This window comes from Periophthalmus magnuspinnatus, chromosome 7 (genome assembly GCF_009829125.3).
Source record: "Periophthalmus magnuspinnatus isolate fPerMag1 chromosome 7, fPerMag1.2.pri, whole genome shotgun sequence".
In the NCBI taxonomy this organism is placed as follows: domain Eukaryota; kingdom Metazoa; phylum Chordata; class Actinopteri; order Gobiiformes; family Gobiidae; genus Periophthalmus; species Periophthalmus magnuspinnatus.
Genome location: NC_047132.1, coordinates 26,360,244 through 26,373,831, shown reverse-complemented (window position 1 = coordinate 26,373,831; position 13,588 = coordinate 26,360,244). Strand labels below are relative to the sequence as shown.

General features: G+C 41.2%; 2 protein-coding genes across 3 annotated transcripts in view; one reads left to right on the top strand and one right to left on the bottom strand.

The window, feature by feature from the left end:
- zgc:158263 (ceramide kinase family protein) overlaps window positions 1-13,588 on the bottom strand; it is a 177,525-nt gene that overhangs the window by 151,884 nt on the left and 12,053 nt on the right. The gene's annotated exons all lie outside the window — the stretch shown is intronic.
- The window catches only part of l1cama (L1 cell adhesion molecule, paralog a), a 45,167-nt gene continuing 40,678 nt past the window's right edge, over window positions 9,100-13,588 (top strand). For both annotated transcript variants that reach the window (XM_055223286.1, XM_055223284.1), the window contains exon 1: window positions 9,100-9,260. The gene's annotated coding sequence lies outside the window, so the exon portion shown is untranslated. The remainder of the gene's footprint in view (window positions 9,261-13,588) is intronic.

The window sequence follows — 13,588 nt, the reverse complement described above, 5'->3', positions numbered from 1 at the left end:
TTTTCCATTATCATTATTAAAAGGCAAAGACCGGCACTAAACAACATGGCGTACAGAAGTGATGGCTTGTTCTTGGTGCGGCCGGAGCAGAGGAGGAAGAGAAGGCCTCTAAAGTTCATTAATAATGTGTGCTTTGTGTGTGAGCCAGAGAGCCTCTCAGCCTAATACATTTAGTGTCCTACGCGTCAAGCATAAATCACTACTGCAGTCTCCCAACAAAATGATAAAAGCTCCTTCAGAATTGAGCCAAATCCAGCAACAGTTCATTACGGAAATTGGTTGACCGTTTCTAATTAGCTTGAGAGATATTTATACTTAAGGAAATGGGTAGGCATCTAAAAGTGAATGCATCGCTCTTGTCTTATTTGGGACAAATTTCTCAATCCAAGAAGGAAAAATGTAACATGGTATGATGTCTAAACATTACTGAGATAATAGCTTTCTTTGTTGTTAGTGTGATTTTGTCACAATTGAAATCCTAAAGCCATAATCGTATATCAAAAGTATATGAAAAATGCTTTTCCACCATCTTCAATGAATGATAATGGCCAAAAACTCTACACTACACCTCATCAAGGAAACAAGGAAATTGAAAGTGACTTTGCAAAATCTATTGCCAGATTGAAAGATGGAACTGTATACAAGTTTAAATCAATCCAACTAAACCAGAATTGAACCAGATATAAACTAGAACTAAATCAGTCCTAAAGATTAAAGAGACCATTTTTAATGAGAACACAAAATGCTTATTGTCCAATCCAAATAAAACCTAATCTGGACGTGAACTGCTAAATTGTTACATATGCACAAAAGGACTGTGTTCCAAAAGTAAATATTGCCCTGACTTGAAAACACCTGAAGAAACCATTTTTATCTTGTCTGTGATATTGAAGAGGACAGAGGCTCTGGGAGTGTGCGGCCTTGGGAAGTGTGATGTTTTGTCTGTCACTTTTGTCATCACCTCCTGATGCTGTTACGTGTGCTGCCATGAGGACTCCAGAGCGATTGTGGAAAATATGAAGGAGGAAGAGGCCAGAGATAAATGTGAGATGGCACAGCAGACCTAAGCTTACATAACATGACACAAAAGAGTTTCAAGGTGATGTTGATAACTGAATTTCTTGTCAAGTGAATGTATCTGAATGTGTTTATTCCCTGTCTACTAGGCTAAGTCATTACATGGATTACTGGGTCTGTTCACAAATGCTTTCTAGTTTTATAATACTATCACTTCTTTGTGAGTATGACTATATTTTGAAGCCACAGTGCATATTTGTGAGCAAGCAGTTTCACCATGATTCTTTGGTCAGTGAATAGGAGTGGGTGATTTGATAAACATCTATTGGTTTATACTGACTTTGTTATTGTGTCATCTGACCTCCGGCCACGTGACTTGGACGCTCGGGTGAAGAGAGGGGCAGAGCTGTCAACCGATCACCACCTAGTGGTGAGTTGACTCCGCTGGCGGAGGAGGAAGCCGGATAGACCTGGCAGGCCCAAGCGTACTGTGTGGAAACCTGAAGTAAGGGATGCCGTCAGGCTAAAGAAGGAGTCCTATCGAGTCTTGTTGGCTTGTGGGGCTCCTGAGGCAACTGACGAGTACCAGCGAGCCAAGTGTGCCATGGCTCGCACGTCGTTGAAGCAAAAATTTGGGGTTGGGAGGAATTCGGAGAGGCCATGGAGGAGGACTATCAGATGGCCTCAAAGAGATTCATACCTTCTCCCTACTGGCAGTACTCCAGTAGGGAGAAGGCATTCGATCATGTTCCTCGTTGTACCCTTTGCTAAGGACTGTCTGGTCCATGTATTTCCGGAGCAGGGGCTGTGTTTGCATTGTCAGCAGTAAGTCAGACCTGTTCCCAGTACATGTTGAACTCCGCCAGGGTTGTCTTTTGTCACTGGTTCTGTTCATTCTATTTATGGACACAATTTCTAGGCGCAACCATGGGCTGGAGGGGGTCTGGTTCGGGAACCACAGGATCTCATCTCTGCTATTTGCAGATGATGTTGTCCTGACGGCTTCATCGAGCCAGGACCTGCTGCAGGCACCGGGGCGGTTTGCAGCAGTGTGAAGCGACTGGGATGACAATCAGCTCCTCCAAATCTGAGGCCATGGTTCTCGTGGAAAAAGGTGGCTTGCATCTCCGGGTGGATGGTGAGTTCTTGCCTCAAGTGGAAGAGTTCAAGTATCTCGGGGTCTTGTTCACGCGTGAGGGAAGGAAGGAGCGTGAGATTGATTGACAAGTGGATTTACCGGTCAGTCTACATTCCTACCTTCACCTATGGTCATGAGCTTTAGGTAATGACCAAAAGGACAAGATCACAGATACAAGCGGCCGAAATGGGTTTCATCCGCAGGGTGGCTGGGCGCTCCCTTAGGGTGAGGAGCTCAGTCACACAGAAGGAGCTCAGAGTAGAGCTGATGCTCCTCCCTGTCGAGAGGAGCCAGCTGAGGCGTCTGTTCAAGATGCCTCCTGGACGCCCCACTAGGGAGGAATGTCCCACCAGGAGGAGCCCCCGGGGAAGACCTAGGAGACACTGGAGGGACTATGTCTCTCGTCTGGTCTGGGAACGCCTTGGGGTCCCTCTGGAGGACATGTCTGGATTGAGGGAAGTTTGGGAGTCCCTTCTTAGACTGCTGCCCCGCGACCCAGCCCCGAAAATGAATGGATGCGTGTGTGTGTGTGTGTGTGTATGTATATATATATATATATATATATATATATATATATATATATATATATATATATATATATATATATATACACACACACACATACACAGCATACATTTTTATTCATATATACATCATTTATATATAAAATCTATAAGTATATACAAAATTTGCCTTTTGAAAACAACATTAATGACATTATCAATAATTTGATATATTACCCAGCTCAAGCTAAGAATTTCAGTATTTCAGTTTTTAATTAAAGATAAGAAAACATTTCCTTTTCCCAAGGACATCCAGGAGGACCTAGAAGCTACAGAAAATCTGTAGTGACATTTTTAGTCTCTACGTTATGTTTAAAATATTTATACTTCTTGGACTCATGGAGGAAAAGGTAAGTCTTGTGGGAGACTTGGGGTGTGTCTTAGGGTGCAGACTTAAACAGTATGTGACAGTGCATCTACTGTAAAGGTCATAGTCTTTATGACCTCTTAGTGTCAGCTCGTCGTCCGCTCAGGCTGATACTCTCTAGGACACGGCAGTGTGTTCCCCCTGGCATCTCCTGTAGTCTGGGTCCACCCATGTTACTGATTGTATTGTGAAGTAATTTGGAGAAATGCTGATCTTTTATCTGTAAAAATAAGCTGGACAGACAGAACATGAGAGATTATTTTATCTTGAGACAGCTCACTGTTCCTGCTGTTGAGATGTAGTCCCTCTTTTTGAGGGTAGTGGAATGATTTGAGATAATTCCATTGTTTTAACAGTGCCATTCTGTTTGTTCAGTTAACGATCCGTGTAAATCCTCTATTTGAATATCACTGAAATTTGAGCACACATCAGCTGTGTTATTGTTGCTGCCTGTAATGTGGAAAAGATTATTATGACTTAAATAATAAAATGGATTGAGCAAAATGTATATGCCCCTTCTTCATATATTGTACATATTCCTAAAATAAAACATAGCTGATGTCGCTATCTATGATGGGACAAACTAATATTTTTTATGTTCAAATTAATTGTGTTTTGATGTTAAATATATATTATGCTTTATATGGTCCACATAATTTGATTTGGCAGGTTTTTTTTTCAGCCTCATATACCATTTGTGGCTGGAGCATGCAATGTGGGTGACATGTCTTGCCCAGGGACAAAATGTCAGTAAATGCTTGTACAAGGTTCAAATACCCTCTCAGACTGCCAGTATGGGTAATGGCATTGTGCTTGTTCTCTTCGGTCTGGGCCACTTTACACAGAGAAGCTAAGACTCATTTTACCTCATTTACAGAGTGATTAACGCTAGTCAGAGCTGGCTGCTTGACCTTCTGACCAGATAATGACTTTAACCAGATCAATGTCTCTTCAATTGCCAACAGCATTTCATGGAGCAGTCATGGCAATGCTGACAAGAAAGTCATTTGGGAGATACTTTGAATATGTATAGTCAGATCTACAATGAGCTAACATGCTTACAATTCATGCATTGTGTTTCTTCTGCCTGTGACTAGGTAGGTTTCTACTGGGTACTCCAAGTTTCCCCCATCTATCCCAATAACATGCATTGTATATACTCTACTTCACCAGCTAAGTAATCAATATGCAGTTTCCAATTAGAGACACAAAGTACAGCTGTAATGACTGGTCTGCCTCATATTTCATTATAATATCTGAATGTTCTCTTCATTCTGTCTTTTAATATACCCTTTTCTCCAAATAAATTGAAACAGATTTTTGATTTTGTCTGTATAATTACTGCTGGGCTCTATCGTCCCTCATCTGAAATATTGTATTATTAAACCCATGTTGTTTCGTTAGAGAATTCAAGTTCTCTTGGACAGGGTGAAACATTGGTAAAAATACTGAGATGTTTATGTGGAAAAAGTACAAAAATAAAATTCCATCATTTGTGTTTTTGGCGAAATAGAGGAAAATTGCTGTCTTTTGTTTAGTTTGAAACCAATTACTTAGAGAGAGTACATTGCAAAGGCACTATTCAGGACATTCAACATCCTTCTTGAATACATAATGTTGTGTGGATTTAACCTGGAAGGATAAACAAAACCAGTTTTTTTTTTTCCATTTACTCCTCTGGCTGTTACATCCGCTACTTCTTCACCACATCAGTTTTGATTTCTCATTTAATTATTTTTTCTGTGTCTGTTGGTCAGTGCATGTTGTGTTCTTGTATCTGAATGTATCTGTATGCAGTCTGTGTCTCTGTGCTCTGAGCCATTTACGATATTGCTCCACGTCTCGTTTTGCGGCTGATGCTATTCACTCTGCCACTGTCTTTTGCTGACTACAAGCCCTTTTCTTGCAACTCTAGACTTTAACTTGTTCATTCACAGCCTCTCCTTTATCACTCTATCCTGGATGCAAGTGTATTCTAGGCAGAGCTAGAGACTGAAATATACATTGTTCTTGCCTAAAAAAAGTGAATAGTAAATATTTAACTTATGTTTCGGCTAGTGCACTGTGCTTCTTAAAAATATTTGGGCTTCTGAGAAACACCAGATCCAAACTAATCTGATCTAAAATAGGACTAAGCAGTTGTAAAGCACCACAGCTTGAGAATCAGCCCCTTCTCCTCCCCCCCATGTATCAACTCAAGTGTTTGTGCATAAAACAATACTTTTTGTGTAAGGGAGTCAGAAATGTCCTAGACCCTGTTGGTTTTGAATGAGGGCCAAGTTGCATTTGCAGCTAAACAGAAGTGACAGCAGAGGTAAGCAGTTCAGGTTTAGGAAGCCCCTTTCCAAACCTGTTTTTGTGAAGCTGTTTCACTTTGAGGGAGACAGGATATGCATTATCTGTATTGATCTGTCTGAGTGACGTTTCCTACAAAGCCCTGGCTAATTTTCCTTTGTTCCGCACTTGTCCTGTCCTTCAAATATTAGTACTGGCCTTGTTTTAATTGCCTGTTTGAACAGAGGCTGTTGGGTAAGTGACTCTGTGTCGTGTTCGCTTAAGGTTACATCTTAATAACTATCTCTAAATGTTAGACCTCCTACAGAAAGAACTGCCGGCAGAGCTTTAAATACACGACGCCACAACCTCTAATGTCAGGCCTATGTTAGTTATACTGATTCCACTATGAGCCAAATGTGAACTCCCGATTGCCATCTGGGTGGTAGTGTTGATAAAAAAGTGTGTGTGTGTATTTTTTTCTAATCTTATCACTTTTAAATCTATGTGAATTAATGCAATGTAAAGCGCTTTGAGTTTCCTGCATGGATGTTTGTGTCTGGATGGATGTTTGTGTGCTGATGATATACAGTAGATAGCAAACTTCCACTTGACTGTAAATTATTTACCACAGGTACAATCCCACACAATTAAGTAATGATAAAAAGGGCTCATATTAACTATTTTCTGATCTATATTATAATGTTTTAGTATACCGTATGCACAATAGAAAACATGTGTGCCAATAACTACCAGTACTTTAATACTAATATTTTTGGCATCCTCTAAGCTCTTACGCTACATTCAAAAAGAGCAGCTAATTAACTTTGATTACTCCATAGTCACCAACCACCTTTTGTCTGCACTGCTGGCATTTTTCCAGGCTGCTGCACTGACCCTGATCTGTAGTCTTAACATAATTGAGGAGGTCCCACACCTTCATCAAGTGGCCTCATCAATCATTTCCCCTGGCTGTCCGTCCCATCCCAGCTTTTGTCTGCTTGCTTGGCAACTCAGGGGGCATTCGCAGCAGATGGGCATCCACTGGCATCGACAAGCTGGAGACAAAATACAGAAAAGAGAAATTATATACGGGCAGATTGGAGATGGAGAGTTTGGACTGGACAAAACACTGCCCCAGTTACCTGCTCTGTGAGGTATTTTTAGGAGCAAAACATAAATCTGTGCCATGTCTCCAGTACAGGCCTGCTCCTGGCCTTATTTATTTGTACTGCCAATTCAGAGCTAATTTTACACCTAATAATGGGTCTAACAAAGTATGAGGGGCTTTCTTGTTGTAAAGTAAATGCTTCTTGGATACAACAGGTTCCAATAATAAAGCTATTGTTATCATTTAATTCATGCAATACTACTATTAATCATGGCTTGGTACTTGGTACTAGTTTGAGATTCAACTTCATTTAAACTATACACCATACTTCTTTGATTCTTGAGTTTCCAACATATTCATTTTAACAACTGGTGTTCTTATATGTGTTTTGTTTTGTTTTTAAAGTGATGATGCCTGTTTATATGTTTGGAAAAAGCAACCAATAGTGACTTTTTAATTTATCGTTTCATTTTTGTGTGTGAAATTCTGGAACAACTATTTATTTTCTCAATGATAACCAATCCCACAGTCTGCAGGGGCCTGAGTTACGTCTGACAAATAAGACTAAAAGTCTCGATGATTTAAAACCTTCTGAGACACTGGAAAAGTAGGAAACATTAAAGGTGCACATTATGTTACTTTTCTGGTGAGGTGTGCAGCACCTGCTATTCTCCATGAAGATGTTATTGCTTTGACAGGCATGGCCATGGCCAGCATTAGCGCATGCTGTCTTGCCCCCATGGAAACAGATAAGTTTAATGCCATTCTATGGAATATTCAGAGAAAAAACATAACATGTTCATGAAGACAAACAGGTGGAAAACCTTCCATTACAAAAATTAGAAATTATGGTTATTATTTAAATTACTAACAATCTCTAGTTTGAAAAGTCATTGCATTCACAGCATCACAAGTTTCCTACGCATATACATAAATTTAGCTCCTCCATTTCTTATTTGTGTTAAGTTATTATTGTATAACATCAACGTGAGACACACACTGCAACGAGCTACACACAGAGAGTTCTGAATATGAAAAGTAACTGTCACTAGGATAGAAAGCTTTTCCGATGCTTGAAATACACGCAGACAATACCAGTCTGAGCAGGCAGTGTCTATAAATTTACCCAGTTAAGATGTGAGATCAGAGCTTATGGAGTCGTAACATAAGATCTGTGATTCCCTATCTCCTTGTGGAACTGGATCATCATCGTACTGTGACATTATATGAGTCTATTATCTTGTCACAACAGCAAACAGCCAGACACCGCTTTGTATTAAGCCCTGTTTTATTACTTTGAAATCTCCATGCTCCTATCTCACTTGGATAAGATACAGCGGCAGTAATTCTCAACACATTTCTATTCACTATCCTCACGCAGCAGTCTTCCCGTTCAGGCCTTTGATTAGAATATAATAGATTTAAGCCGTGCAGTGTCCTAGAGGAGGGCTAAATAAAAAAAAGCTGAACCCAGTGGAGCATGGAGAGGCCTAACTCAGAAACCTCAAGGGCGATCGTTTGTACCTTTGTAGTTTGGGGCAAAGAGAAAGGAGTGTAGAAAGTGATGTGGGTGATGTCTTATGTACTGTATGCTAGCTACAGTCTGGCTGAATCATAACCACCAGGACCTCCTCATCCCTGTTGGTGTATTCTTAAAATGTTTTGAGCTGGATTATCTTTAACCATGTAAAAATATGCCTGGAGTTGTATGTTGTGACCTAGAACAAGTGAACTCCATCACCTTGTCTTGATGCGTCAATTTTTACTGATATTGTGTATAATGTAATGTACAGTATTATGTTTTAAGTGACACACACAGATATTAATTAGACCTATTCATACTTACTTTGCAGCACCTCTATAATTATTGCTTGTCCAATTTTCTGTTTCCATTGACAATGCTGAATGAAAGAGCCCATATTATCCTATTTTCTGTCTATCTATGTAACAATGTTGTTTCCTCATCACAAACATACCTGGAGTTGTGTTTTGTTTCTTTCACACATGCTTAACACATAAACCCTGCATATTGAGGCTGAGTTCTTCTCTCAAACAGAAAACGCTCTGTACCACCTTGTGATGTCATGTGGTAATCCTGGTGCTCCACTGTGTTTTTAAACTCCATCCATACGTACGCATTCTATCTTTGTATAACAGGATGGTTAGTTGCTAAAAATAATAAATAACATAATTGAAATCTATATTTTTTGAAATTTAAATAATTATGCACAGCCAGAAGATGAAGAAAAAATACAAATACAATACAGACCTACTATCATTTATCAATAATGTTTAGTGATTCGTGTCTGAAAGGCCACTGTAAATTAGATGAGACATTTGTGGTAGGAGTAAAGTATACAGTGCACTTGGGTCTCCTTGGCTGAGACTCGAACATTTGAACCCCATAATCCACACAGCAGGAAGAGTGGGCAGAGATGGCAGCAGAGGACAAGGAGGAGATGGAGGAGGGACTTGGGCGTAATAATAAAGGAATGGTCAGAACCTATAGAGACACTGAGGTGAGGAAGAGAGAGAGAGGGAGAGGGAGGAGAGAAGAGGAGGCAGAGGCAGGGTGATGTCACCTCTAGCAGCCAGCCAATCAGAGTGAGGGAGGCAGAGAGAGCGGCCAGAGGAGGGTGTGTTTTCCTATCACTGCAGCATCAGCACTGAACAGGGGCACAATCAATTTGATAGAGAGAAGAGGAGAAAAAGGCGCAAGTGCATTCAGACAGCGGGCAAGTGAAAAAAACAGGACTTGGGAGGAATCTACTGTCAAGCATTTCTGAGGAGGTAAGATGGGTTTTTGGTGCGGGCAAACAGTTTGTCAGGGAGCACAGAGAAAGAGCGGCAGTGAGCACTAGAGTGAGGACGTTAATTAGGCTGCAAGGTGGAGGTGGCTTGTTACAGAATTGCACCTTTGCCTTAGATCAACCTTTACTATAAGGAAACATACTAATATTTGAGTTATTCACTGCCCTTGTATCATTTTCCATGACTGAACATAAACGTGTAATGATGTTTAGTTTAATTAAAAATAGCAGCTTTTAAGCCTCCATTGAAATAAAAGTAATAGCTCCTTTGATTTGTTACCAATGGCTGATGTGCAATAGTGATGAATTCCATATTGTTTTTATCTGTTAACTGATTGTGCGCAACTAGTCACTGAGGAATAACCTGTTGGAACGTGCTACTTTTGGATATAGTTTTGTCATGTTTGGTTGGAGATCTTCTTTCTCTAATTAAACATTTAGAGCACTGCATGCAACAGGGTCTTTACAGAATCACACTCCTTCACTGCCAAATGATTGGAGATGATGATTACAGAGAAACGCAGCTTTGGTTTTCGCTTTCAAAATTCTGAGTCTCTCTTTTCTGTTATTTGCATTTATATTGTTTTCAGAGGCTTTGCTGATTTTGTTGTTAAAATCACCAAACTCTTCTCTTTAGTGAAAGTAAATTAGCGCCGGCTTTCTTAACAACGTCTCATCTATAATGTATTATGCAAATGCACTATAATTTTGTGCTTTGCTATTCAAATGTGATATTTTCAGACACATACCAGACTCGCCTTACATCTCTTGTTGCTTTAGAGCTATGAAATGGATATTCGTTTTCTCACCACGAGTGCATGTTCCCCTCCCCCAGTTAATAGCCAAAAGACTTAATGTGGTTAAGTACCGGCAGCCTATGATTGCGGCTGTCATATTCGCTCCACACAGAGGCTGCACTGCACAGCAGACTACAATGATTTTGTAGTCTACCAGTCTTATCTCCTGCTGCTGCAGTAGGTCTGTTGTGGCGGGGCAGGGACAGGGATGAGTAACCCCAAACTACGGCGCTCAGAGCAGAGGGGAGAGAGAAGATTTAAAGAGAGGAAAAGAACCCAGAACTGAGCTGGATATCAACAGGCAGCAGAGTCAGCAGAGGATATTTATATAAAATGGGATATGGCAGGAGAGAAGCAGGGCGGGGCAGTGCTGAAATCAGTCTGTGCAGGTGTAGCAGTGAATAGAGAGCTCACCTGGCCTTGTGCCACACAGCTGCCATCATTATACCCTCTGTGGCCTGTTACACATCTGCTGTGCCTGCAGAACACACACCGTGTTCTTCTGCTCATGTTAATGATGAAACAGGAACTGCCAGAAGCGGGCACTGCTCTGCCTGATGTCTGTGGGTTACATGTGTGCTTAGTGCATTTGGCCATGTACCACAGTGTTTGTCACTAACACAGTTTGGTCAAATACCTTTATATCTGCTCATCACTGTGTATCTGTTCAGCCCGGTGGTGTGAGGAATATCCCAGCATGCCTCAGTGACCAGCCGCCTGCTCCAGTTGAACCTGGGGGAGGAGGGAGGGCAGTGCGGCTGACAATGACTTGTCACCATCTGTAAAACATCCATAAACACACTGCAGTGCTCACATGCTCTGAGCGCCTCACACAGCCGCTGCAGCTGAATGGGGCCTGTGCATGTGCCCAGAGGCAAAGAGCCTCCGGAGAGCTGCTGCTGGTCTCATTATCATACTGTTTATGCAGCCGGAGCTCTGTATGGCAGACACAACTCTTTATGTAGCAGGGAGCAGCAGAGGTGTGGAGAGATGCTGACTGCAATGGGAGTGCATCAGTAAAGTGCTACTGTTCTGTACAGGCCGTAATCTCCTCCTCTGACGCTGCCCGCTTAATTGAGCCGTCCTGTCAAAGAGATGGATTGAAGTGTAGAAAAAAAGGAGCAGAAAAGATGGGGTCTGCACTGAAAATAGGAGGAGAGGCCAGAGGAGAGTAGCATGAAGCAGATAACAGACGGGGACTAGATACTGGACATGCTTTGAAAGAGAGACTACTTTGCATCCTTTCAACCGGCTTCAATGCAGTGGATATTGAAGGCAGGGATTGAAGGATCAAGTGGGATAGGAAAAAGGCCAAGGTCGAGCAATGGTCCGCAAGGATCCATAGAAACCTGGAAGCAAAGTAATTAAAGATATAAATAATTGCACTGTTGCAATCAGGAAAACAGGAGGAGTCGAAATGAGGCCAAGGTGAATGAGAGTCAGGGGGATTTGATTTGAGTTTAGGTCAGTGACTCACTACATGGAGTTTCTAAATGTTTAAATATCAGAGGAAGTACATGATAAGTGTTTTGACCATTACCACCTCCATCTCAAGTATAGGTTGGCCTTGATTATTGTTTAAAATATTAAGGATTAACCAAATTTTGTTTATTAATTTATATAAAAAGTCAGCTTACTTTAGCATTTTTCTCTATATCTCTTCAATACTCTGTTTCTCCACCATCGTCCGGTTGGATATTGTTGCTTTTATGTATTCATTAGCAGCAGATGATAACATGGGTGGCAGAAATTGGCTTTTTTCCAGCTGCCTCGGCCCTGCAGCTGAAGTGGAGCACTGATGCTGTGTAGGAGGAGAGCAGAGGTATGTTTGTCGGCTGCCTCTTAGCAACTCCAGAGAAGAGTGGTCCAGCACTGGCCTTTTGCTCCGTAGCCACCTGTTATTGCCCCAGGCTCCTTTTATCAGCACTTCTGCAGAGAGAACAACACATATACAAACACATACACATGAGAGACTATGAGCACTTACGCACAGCCCTGTTGCACTGCACCAAAATTAGCTATTCTCAAATGTTGCTTCGCTGGCCTCATTACTTAAGCATCTGCTATGATCAAAGCGCTGCACTTGTCACATTATGGTGATTCAGCCATTACTGCGGAGACTAGGTTAGACAAGGGTTAAAGGAACTGACTATTGCTCAGAATGAAGTGTCAACAATTGTTTCATCTGTATTTTGCTTTGCGTCCTCCTTTGAGACCATCAGCTGTACACTTGCACATTCAAAGGCTTGTGCTGTGGGTGAATCCCTTGAGTTGTATTGTAAAGTCTCTAGGCCTTTCCTCTGTTTGTGTATGCTGTCAAGACGAAGAGTTTTCCCTCCCTCCCTCTCGAGCTGTGTCTTGAAGAGCTGTTTGAATTTGGGATGGGCAGATGGGAGGATGGGAGTGCACCCGCTGGGTGTCAAGTGGTGGGGGATCATGTAGATGGGCTGTCAGGTTTTGGTGAGGAATACATTGAGGTGATTTGAGGAGCTAAGGGTCAGGTGGATTGACAAGGCAGCCACGGGTAACTGATTAAAGACTGGGGCAGCAGGGGAAAGGTGAGGAGAGGGGAACGTGGAGGGGTGACAGGACGGGGAGCCAAAAAAAATATACAAACGTAGAAGGTGTGTCAGGAAACCAGATTTTAACTGGTGGGTTCAAATGTAGCATCTGTGTTTGCTGCTTCTGCAGTCTGAAAATAGTGGAAAACAAGTTTAGGTAGGCTGAGGGAATAAAATACAGAAAGTTTGGCATTTGAATATTTTCTAGTAGATTTTACACATTCAATATAGGACACAGAGTATATTCATTTACTTAACTATGGTAGTTGAAGGAATTAATGACATTAGATGTTTTACAGAATACCAAAATATTTAATCAACTCATGCTACAAGCAGTTACTACAGGAAGCCTATGAAATACATCCCTTTTCTCTTTTCAGGTATCTCCTTTTACACTTAGGCTACTTGCTCTCAGTTGTCATATCAATATTCATCCAGCAGTGGACAGAGAGTCTTAATCAAAATAATGACAGAACCTCATCCAATTGGCCTTCCCAGAAAGAGGCTCTTAGACAAAGAGCAATAAATCCAACGCAATTATACTATTGAACCTGTGATGGAAAACTGGGCTACAAATAGAGGCGTCACATATGGAAATGAATTTAATTTGGGAAAGTGAATTACCTTATTACAGTGTTCAATAGCGATGGTATGAGAGAGGGGAAAGATTGCAGAGCTCCCCAGGGTAGCAAATATAATATTGGTGGTTAAAATGACAAAACTGGAAAAGCCCTTGGTGGATATTGCTTCAGTCAAGCAGATAAATAAATAATTATTGTGAGACCAATACTGAGAAAATGAATTAAAAGTGTGTGTTCCAAAAAAAAAAAAAAAACCCCCCCCAAAAAAAACAGATAAATAATGAAGACATTTGGGCCAGAGGTTGTTCAAGAGCTCCAAGACACAATATATGTATATCGACATTGGCTAAAAAAAACAATAAAAGTAAC